General features: G+C 41.5%; 1 protein-coding gene across 2 annotated transcripts in view; it reads left to right on the top strand.

Annotated features, from left to right (window-relative positions):
• Positions 1–11,026: 11,026 nt before the first annotated feature.
• The window catches only part of TBKBP1 (TBK1 binding protein 1), a 94,147-nt gene continuing 93,615 nt past the window's right edge, over positions 11,027–11,558 (top strand). For both annotated transcript variants that reach the window (XM_061589573.1, XM_061589572.1), the window contains exon 1: positions 11,027–11,500. The gene's annotated coding sequence lies outside the window, so the exon portion shown is untranslated. The remainder of the gene's footprint in view (positions 11,501–11,558) is intronic.

Raw genomic sequence — 11,558 nt, 5'->3', positions numbered from 1 at the left:
TCTTAATGAGCTTCATACATGAATGGGGGTCTCCCCTGTTCCATTCTGATACTAACCGCTTCATGGCACTTGCTGTCCTCCTGAATGAGTGGGGATTCAAAAGCAAGATCAATGCTGCTTATCCACAACACATCACTGGCTCTTACCTGGGATCCTTCAGAAAGGTTGCATTCAGACTTCAAAGTCAAGAGAGCTCTCACCATTATATAATTCACTCTGTATTGGTCTTCATGGGCGGGGAGAGTTAATGCTCAAGTGGCCACTCTGGTTAAACTAGTTAAGTGAAATGCTGAGGACTAGTCTACCCCATGCAGCAGAATGAGATAGAAAAATGGGCTGTACCTGTCAGCTGCAGGGAGAAGATACCAGATTTAATGCTTGGTTGTGCCCCGCTCATACGGCGGGTTATGTTCCAGACCTCCACCGAAAAGCAAAACCCACCAAAAAGCGGAACTCCATCAATAAAATGGTGCCCGAAGCCCGAAAAACGCTGTAAAAGTGGAACAAGCACCGTATAAGTGGGGCCTTACTCTAATTTTAGCCACCGTATTTGCGGAACGCCAAAAAGGAGGCCGCCAAAAAGCAGGGCCCTGCTGTATTAAGAAAAACCCTGTGGGGAAAAAAAAGCCAGGGTATAGGGGAAAGAGGTTCTAGCCTACCTGCTGTGCTAATTGTGTTGCAGCAAGTATGCTATGGAAGGGGTTCTATCACATAACCATACTAATTTGGCAAGGAGAGATACTAAATTATAAAAGAGAGGATAGGAAGAAGGGAAAATGTTTAAATATGAAATTACTTTGGCATGAAGTTGGGAAAGAATTTCTACCTCCTCAGGTTGGTTCCATGAGTATTAAATGTATTTTTATATACAAAAGTTATTTCTATCCTGCCTTTTGGCTCCCAAATTAGCATACCTCATCAATTAGAAAAAAATAATAATCTAAACCAGCGTTTCCCAACCTGGTGTCGTCCAGATATTTTGGACTACAGCTTCTTGTTAGCCCCAGCTAGCACAGTGGGGTCATGGGTGGACCTGCGAGACCAGAGTTCAAATCCCCACACAGCCTTGAAGCCCTGTGGGTGATCTTGGGGCAGTTGTTATTTCTCAGCCTATCCTATCTCACAGGGCTGTGAGGATAAAATGAAGAGGGAGATAACCACCTTTCAAGGAGGAAATTTGGAATATAAATATAATAGCAATAAATAAATAAACTGGAATTTGTAGCATTGAAAAGAGTATTTAGAGACAAGACCCTGACAGAAATGAAGACTTGAGCTCTACAGGCTTGTATGTGTTCAAATGTGTTTTGAACACTGCAGCATTGGAAGACTGCCCGTTAAGGGTTACCACTAGCCAGTAAATAGGTCTAAGTTGTATCAGGATACACAAAGACAAAGTACTAAAATTGGACCCACCTCTTGATCCTGTAGGTGTAAGAAGTGCTGAATCTAGAGTACAGTAGGGCTCCACTCATACAGCGGGTTACTTTCCAGACCCTCGATGCCTGAAAAATGCCATAAAAGCTGAACAAGCACCGTATGAGTGGGGCCTTTAATTACTCTAATTGAAAGCTGCCGTATTAGAGGGCCACCGAAAAGCAGGGCCCTACTGTACTGATTTTGGGTCCCAAAGGTAATGGTAACATAACATACAACCATCTACCACTAGAACTCTTTTGTTACTGATTTTTTTAGTGTCATGATCTACATTTTGGTTAACTACATATCTGTGTCTGGTTTTAGTGTAAATGGGTTTGGGAGGCTATAAAGCATCATAGGAGTGCTTAATATAAACAAGCCTCAACATATACAGCCACAACATGAAGGCTGCGGGGTTCTCCTAGGCCAGGAGTGGGGAGCCTTTGGCCCTCCAGCTGTTAAACTGCAGCTCTCACCAGTCCTAGCAAGCATAGTCAAAGGCCAGGGATTATGGGCAATATAATTAGCAAGGTCTGGAGGACCAAAAGTTTCCTATACCTGTCCCAGGCCAAGAAAGTGAGCTTGCTGCATTGTATGTCAAGAGATTGTATACCAAGTTGCCAACACATTAGGTTTGATCCTATTCCACCTGTCTCTCACTCCCACCTCTTTCCAGAGGCCAGTGTTATTACAATTAAAAGTTGATAGTATATCTCTGTGTTTCTCACCTTCCCCTGGAAGATGATAGGAAATCTAAAGTAGAGCTAAGTCTATGGCATTCCAGGTAGCTATAGTTGAAAAAGGCTTAGTTGAATCAGTACACTTGTATTTGGTTTGTACCATTTCAGACTGCAGATGGGGGAGTCCCATGTTTGCATGCTACTCCATGCAAAATATTCCTTGCACATAGAAAACCAACATGTCAAGGACAGGAATAGGTTATAACTTCCCCCCCTTCACATGCTAGTGTACTGCACAGAGAGACACTCAAACATGCAATTCCCCCCACCTGTCTCTGAAGGTAGTATAGCTCAGACACAGGGTTGCCACCTCAGTGAGGTATAGTAGGCCCCAAAAAGTAGGGCTAAGTGGAGTTTCCCTCCTTGCTTCTTGAGAAGAGGATGTTGTTTTCTGTATAGCTCCAGATGTTATGTTTTGCCTGATAATAGAACGCTTCTCTAGCTTCGTACAATAAAGCAAGGTAGGCTGGAGAAGTGCTCTCTCTGTGTGTGGTTTCTTTGTACATTTCATCTTGATTTTTTGCTTCCTTTCCATCAACTTTAATAGCAGAGCTGAAGGTGAATCCTAATTTGTACTTCAAAGTATTCTTCAGCAAATTGGAAAAACTTAGCAAAAAAAATCCTGGAAATAATGTCTGCCTCTCTTTCTTCTCGTTCCTTTCAGTTCCAACTTCTGTAGACCAATTTGTGAGGAAGAAATCTTACTTTTTAAATCCTGGGGGCAGAAAGGATTTCCCTTCCCCCACTCCTTGCTTGTTTGCATTAACATTTACTAGTGTACAACAATAGGGTGCCTGTCTCCCTCTACCAAAGGGCAAGAAATTGAAGGTTTAACAATCCAGAAATCTGAATTCTGCAAATCCAGACTTAATCATGGCCAATATGCTATTTTTGCTATTGTTAATTCAAAAGTTGTCTGCTCAAACCATCCCTAAAATATCTCTCATTTAACACCTCCTCTTCATTCTTTCCTTTATTTGATGCATCTTTATATAAAAGTGGGACATGAGGGGTACATCCCCAAGACAGGAATGTAAGTGGTATGGAATTTGGGGTTGGTTTTTCCCCCCCTTGAGCTCACATTCCAATTAAGCATGGCATGATTAAAGATTTTTGGAGGAACATCAAGGAGGAAATTAAATAATTCACACCAATTTACATTAGACCCCTCAACAATGCTTTTAGTTAATGTTGACCATCAGGTTCTGCAAAGCTTTTTTTGTTCTGGTTTTGCATATGCTTATACCTGTTTGAGTTCTAGCAGCAAAAATGTGGAAAACAGATACGGTACCAACAATAGCCTTCTTGAAGAAGAAAACTTGGGAAACAATGATGAATAAAATAAGATACAAGCAGTTATGGGAGGGAAGGATCCCTTCAGTGGAGATTTTTTAGGGGGGGGAAATACTTTTCTGTTTCGTTGGAATCAATATAAAACAAATAAGGCAGTAAATATGGATGCACTAAGTATGATTTAATTCAACTGGATGTTTTATGACTATTGTTTATTGTGGAACTAGAAAATCAAAGGATAAATACAAAAGAAAAAAAAGCAGCAAGACAGCCCCTAACAATAGGATTATAGTCTAATAGACATGACATAAAAGGACAAGGAAAGGGGAGAGGAATGCAAGAAAATTCCAGCACTAGTTCTTAAGGTTATATGCATTATTCTGTTTGGGCTGTATTCAACAAAGTCATACTCAGAGATGACCCAATGAAATCAACAAACTTGAATAACTTAAGTTACTGATTTCAGTGGGTCCATTCTGCGTATGACTAAGTTGGATACAACCCTAAATGGAGATAATTCAGGATGGAGAGAGCCAAATGGCAGCTGACCTCTCAGCTGAGCCTATGGGTTGGGCCCTGCTTTGTTATCTCTCCCTCCAGGTGGGATGGCTGCTAATAGATGTGTTCAAATCTCAACATAGTTCCATTAAATCTTCTAATACCAAAAAAGTCAGCGTCTCCTCTGTCCATATGATCTCCACAATGCTTTAAAAGTTTTTTTGGCAGGCCTTTCTTTTTGTTTCCATCTGAAGCTGGGCTAGAGGAAGGAAAGGAAGATCCAGAGAAGGGGCTCTCCTGAATTTAAGATATGCAGACGATACCATACTACTAGCAGAAAGGCTAGGACTGGGGAGGGCAGCTATGAGAGAACTAGAATTCAGACCATGGTATTCCCCATCTCTATGTATGGATGTGAAAGTTGGACAGTGAAAAAAGCAGATAAGAGAAAAATCTACTCATTTGAAATGTGGTGCTGGAGGAGAGCTTTGCGCATACCATGGGCTGCGAAAAAGACAAATAATTGGGTGTTAGAACAAATTAAACCAGAACTATCACTAGAAGCTAAAATGGTGAAACTGAGGTTATCATACTTTGGACACATAATGAGAAGACATGATTCACTAGAAAAGACAGTAACGCTGGGAACAACAGAAGGGAGTAGAAAAAGAGGAAGGCCAAACAAGAGATGGATTGATTCCATAAAGGAAGACACAGAGCTGAACAGGGTGGTTCACAACGGATGCTCTTGGAGGTCGCTGATTCATAGGGTCACCATAAGTCGAAATCAACTTGAAGGCAACATAACAACAACAACAAATATAAGTGCTCCTTTAGGTGCTTGGTAAAAAATATAGTTGGTTAGTTTGCCATTTGAGATACAGGTTTGTTTGTTTTATTGTCGCCTTGAACAGTTTCAATTGTGGTGTTACAATATCAGGGTTTATATGTGACTTTTTATTGTTAAAAGAAATCTAAAATATTATCATATAGTACTCATTACATATGAAAGAGAACATGGTGTAAGACTGTGTGTTATCTTGAAAATTAACATTCTGATAAGTATGATTGACATTTGAGGTTGAATTATTTTAATTTTGTTTATTAAATTTATATCCTGCCCTTCCCACAACGTGTCTAAGATGGCTAACAACATAAAATCTGATAAAACCATATCCAATATCTAGTTATTAAAATGACAGTGACTAAAACCTAAAGCCAACCTTTTTAGGCTCATGAGTACATTTGGATTCTTGAGTGAGTGTCGTGGGTGCCACACCCTCTGGTCACTTTCCCTCCTCCCACTTCCAGAGAGAGAGAGAAAGTGCACAAGCATATACAAACTTCACTTTAACAAGGAATCTGGGTAAAAGTCAGATCCAGTAGAATTAATGTGAGCATCCGAAAGAACTTAGAGCTGAAAGAGGACGTGGGAAAGAGTGTCCCTCTTCCAACTTCCTCCTCCAGTTTTCAAGGGGGAAAAGGTAACCACCCTCAGGACCAACAGGGCAGTAGGTGGGTAGGGCAGACTTCAAGGGCACCACTCTACCCACAAAGCCCTGTTGGTGGCATGTAGCCTAAATGAACCTATCCCCATCCAACGGCCTGGGGCGGCAAATAAAAGTGCTTTCAAATTCTGTCTGACCATGGCCAGGGAAGGGGCCTGTGTGATCTCACCTAGGAAGAAGTCCCTGATCGGGCTGAGGAGGGGCCTCTCTCGTAATTGCATCCTCCTTGCCATCCACAGCAGTGGTGCTGTAGGAAGGGCCTCTCCCTCTGATTATAAATGCCATCTTGGGGTGGCACAAATGGAGAAAAGTGCTCCTTTTAGGCATCATGTCCCACACTATTTAAAGCTTTGTATGCTAGTACCATTGCTTTTATGGCTGCCTTGAACAGTTTTAATTGTGGAATTACATGCATTTAGATTTCTTGTTCCTTTTATTTTGAACCATGCTGAAGTCCAGGTGTTTTAGTAGCCCTGTTTGTTATTTGATTTCTTACCCACTGAATTCAGAAATGCCAAAGCAGCTGTGATGAACTAAAATGGATGACATGTTTCTGTAGATGTTCTTAATGTTTTTAAATGTTTTAAATTCTTACTATTATCTTTTAAATAATGAGGAGAAAGATAACAGTTAGTTACTATGCAATAAGGGAAACCTTGCCATCCTGACACTTCTGCTTTCCCAAAGACAATGCAAAAGGGAGATAATAAAAGGAAATAATAAAAAGAGAACAAGTGAGTACCAAAAAAGATAATAATACTACAAATAAGCTCTTTTTAACCAAAACACAGATAGCTACATATAACTGTGGAACTCCAAGTCAACACCCCTCTAATGTTTTAAATATGCTTTTGTTTCATTTTTAATTGCATTGCTTTACCACTTGGGTGTTTGCTGCTTTCTGGACTCCTTTGGGAGGAAGGGCAGGATAGAAATTTCATAAATAATAATTGCAATGGCAGCAACAGAAAAAGTCTGGCTCAGTCCAAGTTGCTGGGAACATTTGCTGAAGCGAAATGCTGAGTGTGAAGACCTCGGCAGCTGGGCCAAATGATAAGGAGAAGAAAAGCATACCTGATAAGAGACAGAGAAGATCAATGGCACCCAGGTGGTGAAATCATAATGTACTGGAATGTTTTGGCAAGATGGTGATATGAAATGTGTCTGTGTGATTTCTGTGACAGCTGAAGGTGATGGCAAATGCCAGGAAAGCTGATGTTTACCCCTCCTCCCACCAGGAAGATTCTGAGTGTATGGAAAGTGGGAAAGTTCTAATGTCCACCACTGGGCCCAGTTACAAAATGACAAAAGGTTCTGGACTGATTCAGTCTCTGACCATTGAAAAGAGGAATTCACTCATTGTACTTGTGTGCTTTTTTACCTTAGTAGTATGTGAGGTAGATAAAGGGTCTCAGCTTTCCAAACCATGTGTTTAATGGTGTACAGTTCATACTTCTATAGGCTAGGGCATTGTTTTTTAAATTGAGATGGTGGGCAGCAACCACAGATGGGAGCCAACTTTAGCTTTCATTCAAAAGCAGCTCACTACTGAAATGCTGCCCAGGGAGTTATGGGTACAGCTGGGGAAGGGCCCCTCTGAACCCCTGGGGCTCTCAGCTAGTGCCCGACCCGACCAATCACTAGGGCTGGGTTTGTTCCTAGTCTGATGCTGTAATCACAACACCACATTGGCTCTTTTAACTTAATAACTTGGCTAGGAGGAAAATGGCATAACTTGCTCCTGTGCCCTTAACAAAGTTTTGATATACAGAGATTGGCAGATGTAAGATTTCATGGGATGGAGCTAGTCTCATCTAATAATTTCCACAGGGCAATCTGCTGGCAGAGGAGCAGCATCCCTTTAAAAGTCGGCAACCCTAGAGCTTGTGCACTGAGCTATAGGACCCCTCCAGGCTCACAGCCAGCTGAAAAGGTCAAGGGGGGCCACCAAAAAAGTAAGGGGCAGAAAAAATTTAGGGAGGCACCTCCCACCCCAGTCTATGGGTCTGGACCCCTCTCCCTCCCTTCTCTTATCTGGGCTCCTGCTGGAGGAAGGGCGGGATATAAAGCAAATAATAAATAAATAAGAACAGCTCTGTTGGATCAGGCCAATGGCCCATTTAGTCAGGCATCCTGTTTTCACAGTGGTCAACTAGATGCCTCTGGGAAGCCCACAAGTAGGACACGAGTGTAACAGTTCTATTCCCACTTGTGATTCCCAGGAACTGGCGACTGTAGCTAGTAGCCACTGATAGCCTAATCCTTCATTAATTTGTCTAATTCCCTCTTTAAAGCCATCTAAGTGGATAGCCATGGCTGCATCTTATAAGAGCAAATTCCACAGTATAACTATGTGCTGTGTGCAGAAGTATTTCCTCTGACTCTCCCACCATTCAGCTTAGTTGAATGCCTTTACAACCAACACCTTCGGGACCAGAAGGGAAGTCAATGGGAAACCTATCGTACTGGCCCTTAAGCAGGGCTGCATGTACCTCATGGTTAAAATTAAGAAACAAAAACTTTGCTAAGGAACTGGCAAACCTGGTTTGGAAGAGCTGCATAGGCCACCAAGCACCCAGTATTGCAAGATGGGGGGGGAACCCCCCCAACAATGGATAGTAGAATGACTAGTCTTTGCAGCAAAGGAAAGTCTCCCACTGCAGAAGAGGGATTGAAGCCATTTTGCTGCCATTTCATGAGCATTTTACACAAGATCACATTGCCCAGAGCATATCCTGGACAATCTTCAGGCTTTCCCCCTTTTTTCTTTTTAATTTCCATTTTCTTGTCTTTTCTTTTTCACTGAAACTGAAAGCAGATGCAGAAATTCTGCATCCTGCTGATCTCATCTCTCCCCCCCCCCTTTTTAAAGGACCAGTTTACAGTCCTTGAATAAGGATCAGCTTGCAAGTGTATGGGCAGTGCACTGCCTACTCACAATCTCAGAAGCAGCCAATTGAGGAGCAGGGTCACAATTTATCCTCAATGCTGGTGGCATTTTTCAGGTCACATGTGCTTATTACAAAGGACCATGTATTATTCTGGCTAATTCATCTTTTACAACACAACAGTCTGCTGCAAGATAGCTTAGCGCCTGTGAGAGGTTGTAAGTTGTGCAAGGCCACTGTAGCTAGGCAAAGATTTGAACCAGGCTGGCTCTATGACCCTATCCAAGGCAGTTTCTATGCTGCACAAATAATGACAAAAATTAGGAAGGACAGGAGCAAAAAGATCAAAGAGTCTTTTGTGAACCAGAGCCCCTTTGAAGTTCACATAAAAAATGAAAGCATCATGTTGGTCCATAAGAAAAATAAAAGATCTACAGTTGGCCAGTACAGTATTTGTTATTAAGACCAACAAAATGTCAAAATAGAGAACAAGCTTTTGTGTTCTCCAAAATTCTTCAACAGGCTACATATTTTACAAAGCAGAGGGTGAGGGACAAGGGAATAATAATAATAATAATAATAATAATAGGCAAAATTAGTTTGAATGTTGGAGCTGGGATGGAATCTACAGTCAGAGGAAGATTATTTTCTGCCACCTGAAGAGAGGGACTTTGCATTTTGAGAGTTACTGGAACTACTAATTAATACAATACAATTTGGCTTCAATTGACTCTTTTTACTGGTACACCATCCAAAATTAAATCTCCAGCTTTGCTAATATATAGGCTGCCATGTTTCTATTTATTTTTTTTTACTGTTATCTGCCTAACTAGGAACCCAAGTTTGCTTAAGCTTAAACATGAGACAGATCTGAGTAAAAAGCCGGACTTGGGTGTTTTTAAACATGGGGATCAGCCATTGCTTCTTTATCACAGAATCCTGGAAGTAACCTGACCTGCAGCACCTAGCAGAGAAGACTCATTAAATCACTCTGCCATCTCCATCTTGAGACTGAGTCTAAAATAAATGCAGATGTCATGGCTGTAACATCCACCTTAATTTTTGCACTTCATCATCATCATTATTATTATTATTATTATTATTCCTACTTCCTGCTTTGTTTAATATCCAGCCTGATGAAGAGTTCTCGTGAACTTGAAAGCTTGCTCACTGTTTTGTGACTTTTGGTTGGGTTTTGAAGCACAGAGTTAGTGCTTCCAATATTTTTATATGTTATGTATTTGCTGCTTTAGCAGTTAAACTTACAGTCTTCTCTATTGCCCTCTATACGATGATCCTAGGGGCAAATTCTTATCCCCTGTTCTTGCCCCCTTTACATCTTGCCCCACAGAGCAACAGGTGCTCATGTTACTGGCAAATAATTATAAAGTGATAACCCTAGCGGTGGCTAATTTTGCATTAGCAGCACAAAAACTCAGAGTGAAATTCTCTAATGAAATTTTCCAGTAGGTTTTTAAAATAGAGCTTGGGCTTAAATGGTTTTTAAATGACATTTGGTTTTTGTATGTTTGTATTCATTGTTTTTGCACATGGCCTATGGCTTCGATTGCAATAAAATTTTACTTACTTAGTTAAACTTACAGCTTTGTGGACAAGTGTGTAGCAGATGTTAGGGATAATAATAAGAAAATCCAAATGTTTCTCTCCCTGCTCCCTTCTCTAGGCATTTGATGTTAGTTTGTCATGACTGAATGATGTATATTTTATATGTTGTATGTCACGAAGGCTTCTAGCTTTACAATAAATTACTTACACACTTACTTTATAAATTCTGTTTAATCTCTGTGGCATCAAATACCACATATAGAATTTGTAGAAGGCTTCTTTCAGATTTCAACATAAAATATATAAATTGCTTGCAAAATAACTTTCCACCTCTTGAATAGATCATGTCTGATGTTCTGCCACTGAACTTTAAAATTAGCTTCTTCACCCTGAGCCATATCCAATAATATGCCAAAATTTTCTTAGCAGCGTCCATTAGTATTTTCAATGCCTTCAGTGAGTTTTTTTAATTGGATGTATGTATGTGTGTTTTAAAATTGTAATGGGAGCTGAGACAAGTTTAAATTTTGCATGCATTCAAAATGAGGCAATTTTTCAGAATTTGAATTCGTTTTTTAGCATTTGGGTATTTTCCTGTTTTTTGTTTTAAATTCATGTCTTCAAATGTTTTTCAAAAGTGGCTTTGAGGGACCCTTTCGAATCTGTAACTCATGCTGATGAATTTAACAGAATCCACTGCTTTCACATTTTCTTTTTTTCTGCCAGTAATAAACCCCACAAATCCAACAGCATCCAGAAATGGGAAATATTGGGAATGGGCTGGGGGTTAAGAAGAATGGGATGGAGCAAAGCTTCCGAGTCAGTGACAGCCTGTCTCCTGGCAAGGCTGAGCCTCTCGTTTGAAAAAGCAACCATTGGCTTGAAACCAGAAATTAACGTCCAGAATAGAAACGAGCCTTGCCCCCTGCATACCATTGTCTTTGTTATTTAGTTTGTGCTGTGATCAGTTTGATTTGAAGGACAGGAGGACGGGAGAGACGATTGTTATTGCAGGTTCTCTTTAAAAAAAAATCGCACAGGTACCTCTTTTGCTCAGTGACTGTTTCCTGCTTCTGGTATGTGAGTGTGTGTGTGCGCGCGCCTGTGTGTTATCAGGAGCAGGAAACAGGAGCTGGAAGAGCAAGTAAGGGGGAGGGGGGAGGCAATACCAGGCCAGCCAGCAACGGCGGAGGAGGGGGAAGAGGAACAGTTACAAACATTTCCTCCTCTTACCGAATTGTGAGCGCCCCCCCCTTTTTTAGGGGGGGGACGTGGAGGTGTGGCAAAGCTGCCTTAGGCCACAGAAGGTTATGCCACCACGTGGGGCGCGTTGTGGTTTTGCTAGCCTGATGATGGCACACTTTGTGGCGTGAGCCTGAGGAAGCGGGGGGAGAAGACAGAGATCGAGATCAGCTGGAGATCGAGGAGGGGCAGCGGGCTGAAGAAGCAAAAAAAAGAGAGGGAAACCCCTGAAGACTGCCTCCTCCTCCCCCCCACCCCCCAGCAAGCACCTCCCAAAGCTTCCACTTCTCCAGGCTCTTCAGCTGTCAAGGATGGATTATCATTCCCGATCCAGCTGGGAGGCAATGTAAGTCCAACCCCCGCACCCTAACCTCATCTCTCCCCTGCAAAAATGAGCTGGGAGG

The sequence above is a fragment of the Rhineura floridana genome, chromosome 11 (genome assembly GCF_030035675.1).
Source record: "Rhineura floridana isolate rRhiFlo1 chromosome 11, rRhiFlo1.hap2, whole genome shotgun sequence".
Taxonomy (NCBI): Eukaryota; Metazoa; Chordata; class Lepidosauria; order Squamata; family Rhineuridae; genus Rhineura; species Rhineura floridana.
The sequence above is the reverse complement of the archived record's forward strand: the minus strand, read 5'-3'. Positions and strand labels throughout refer to the sequence as shown.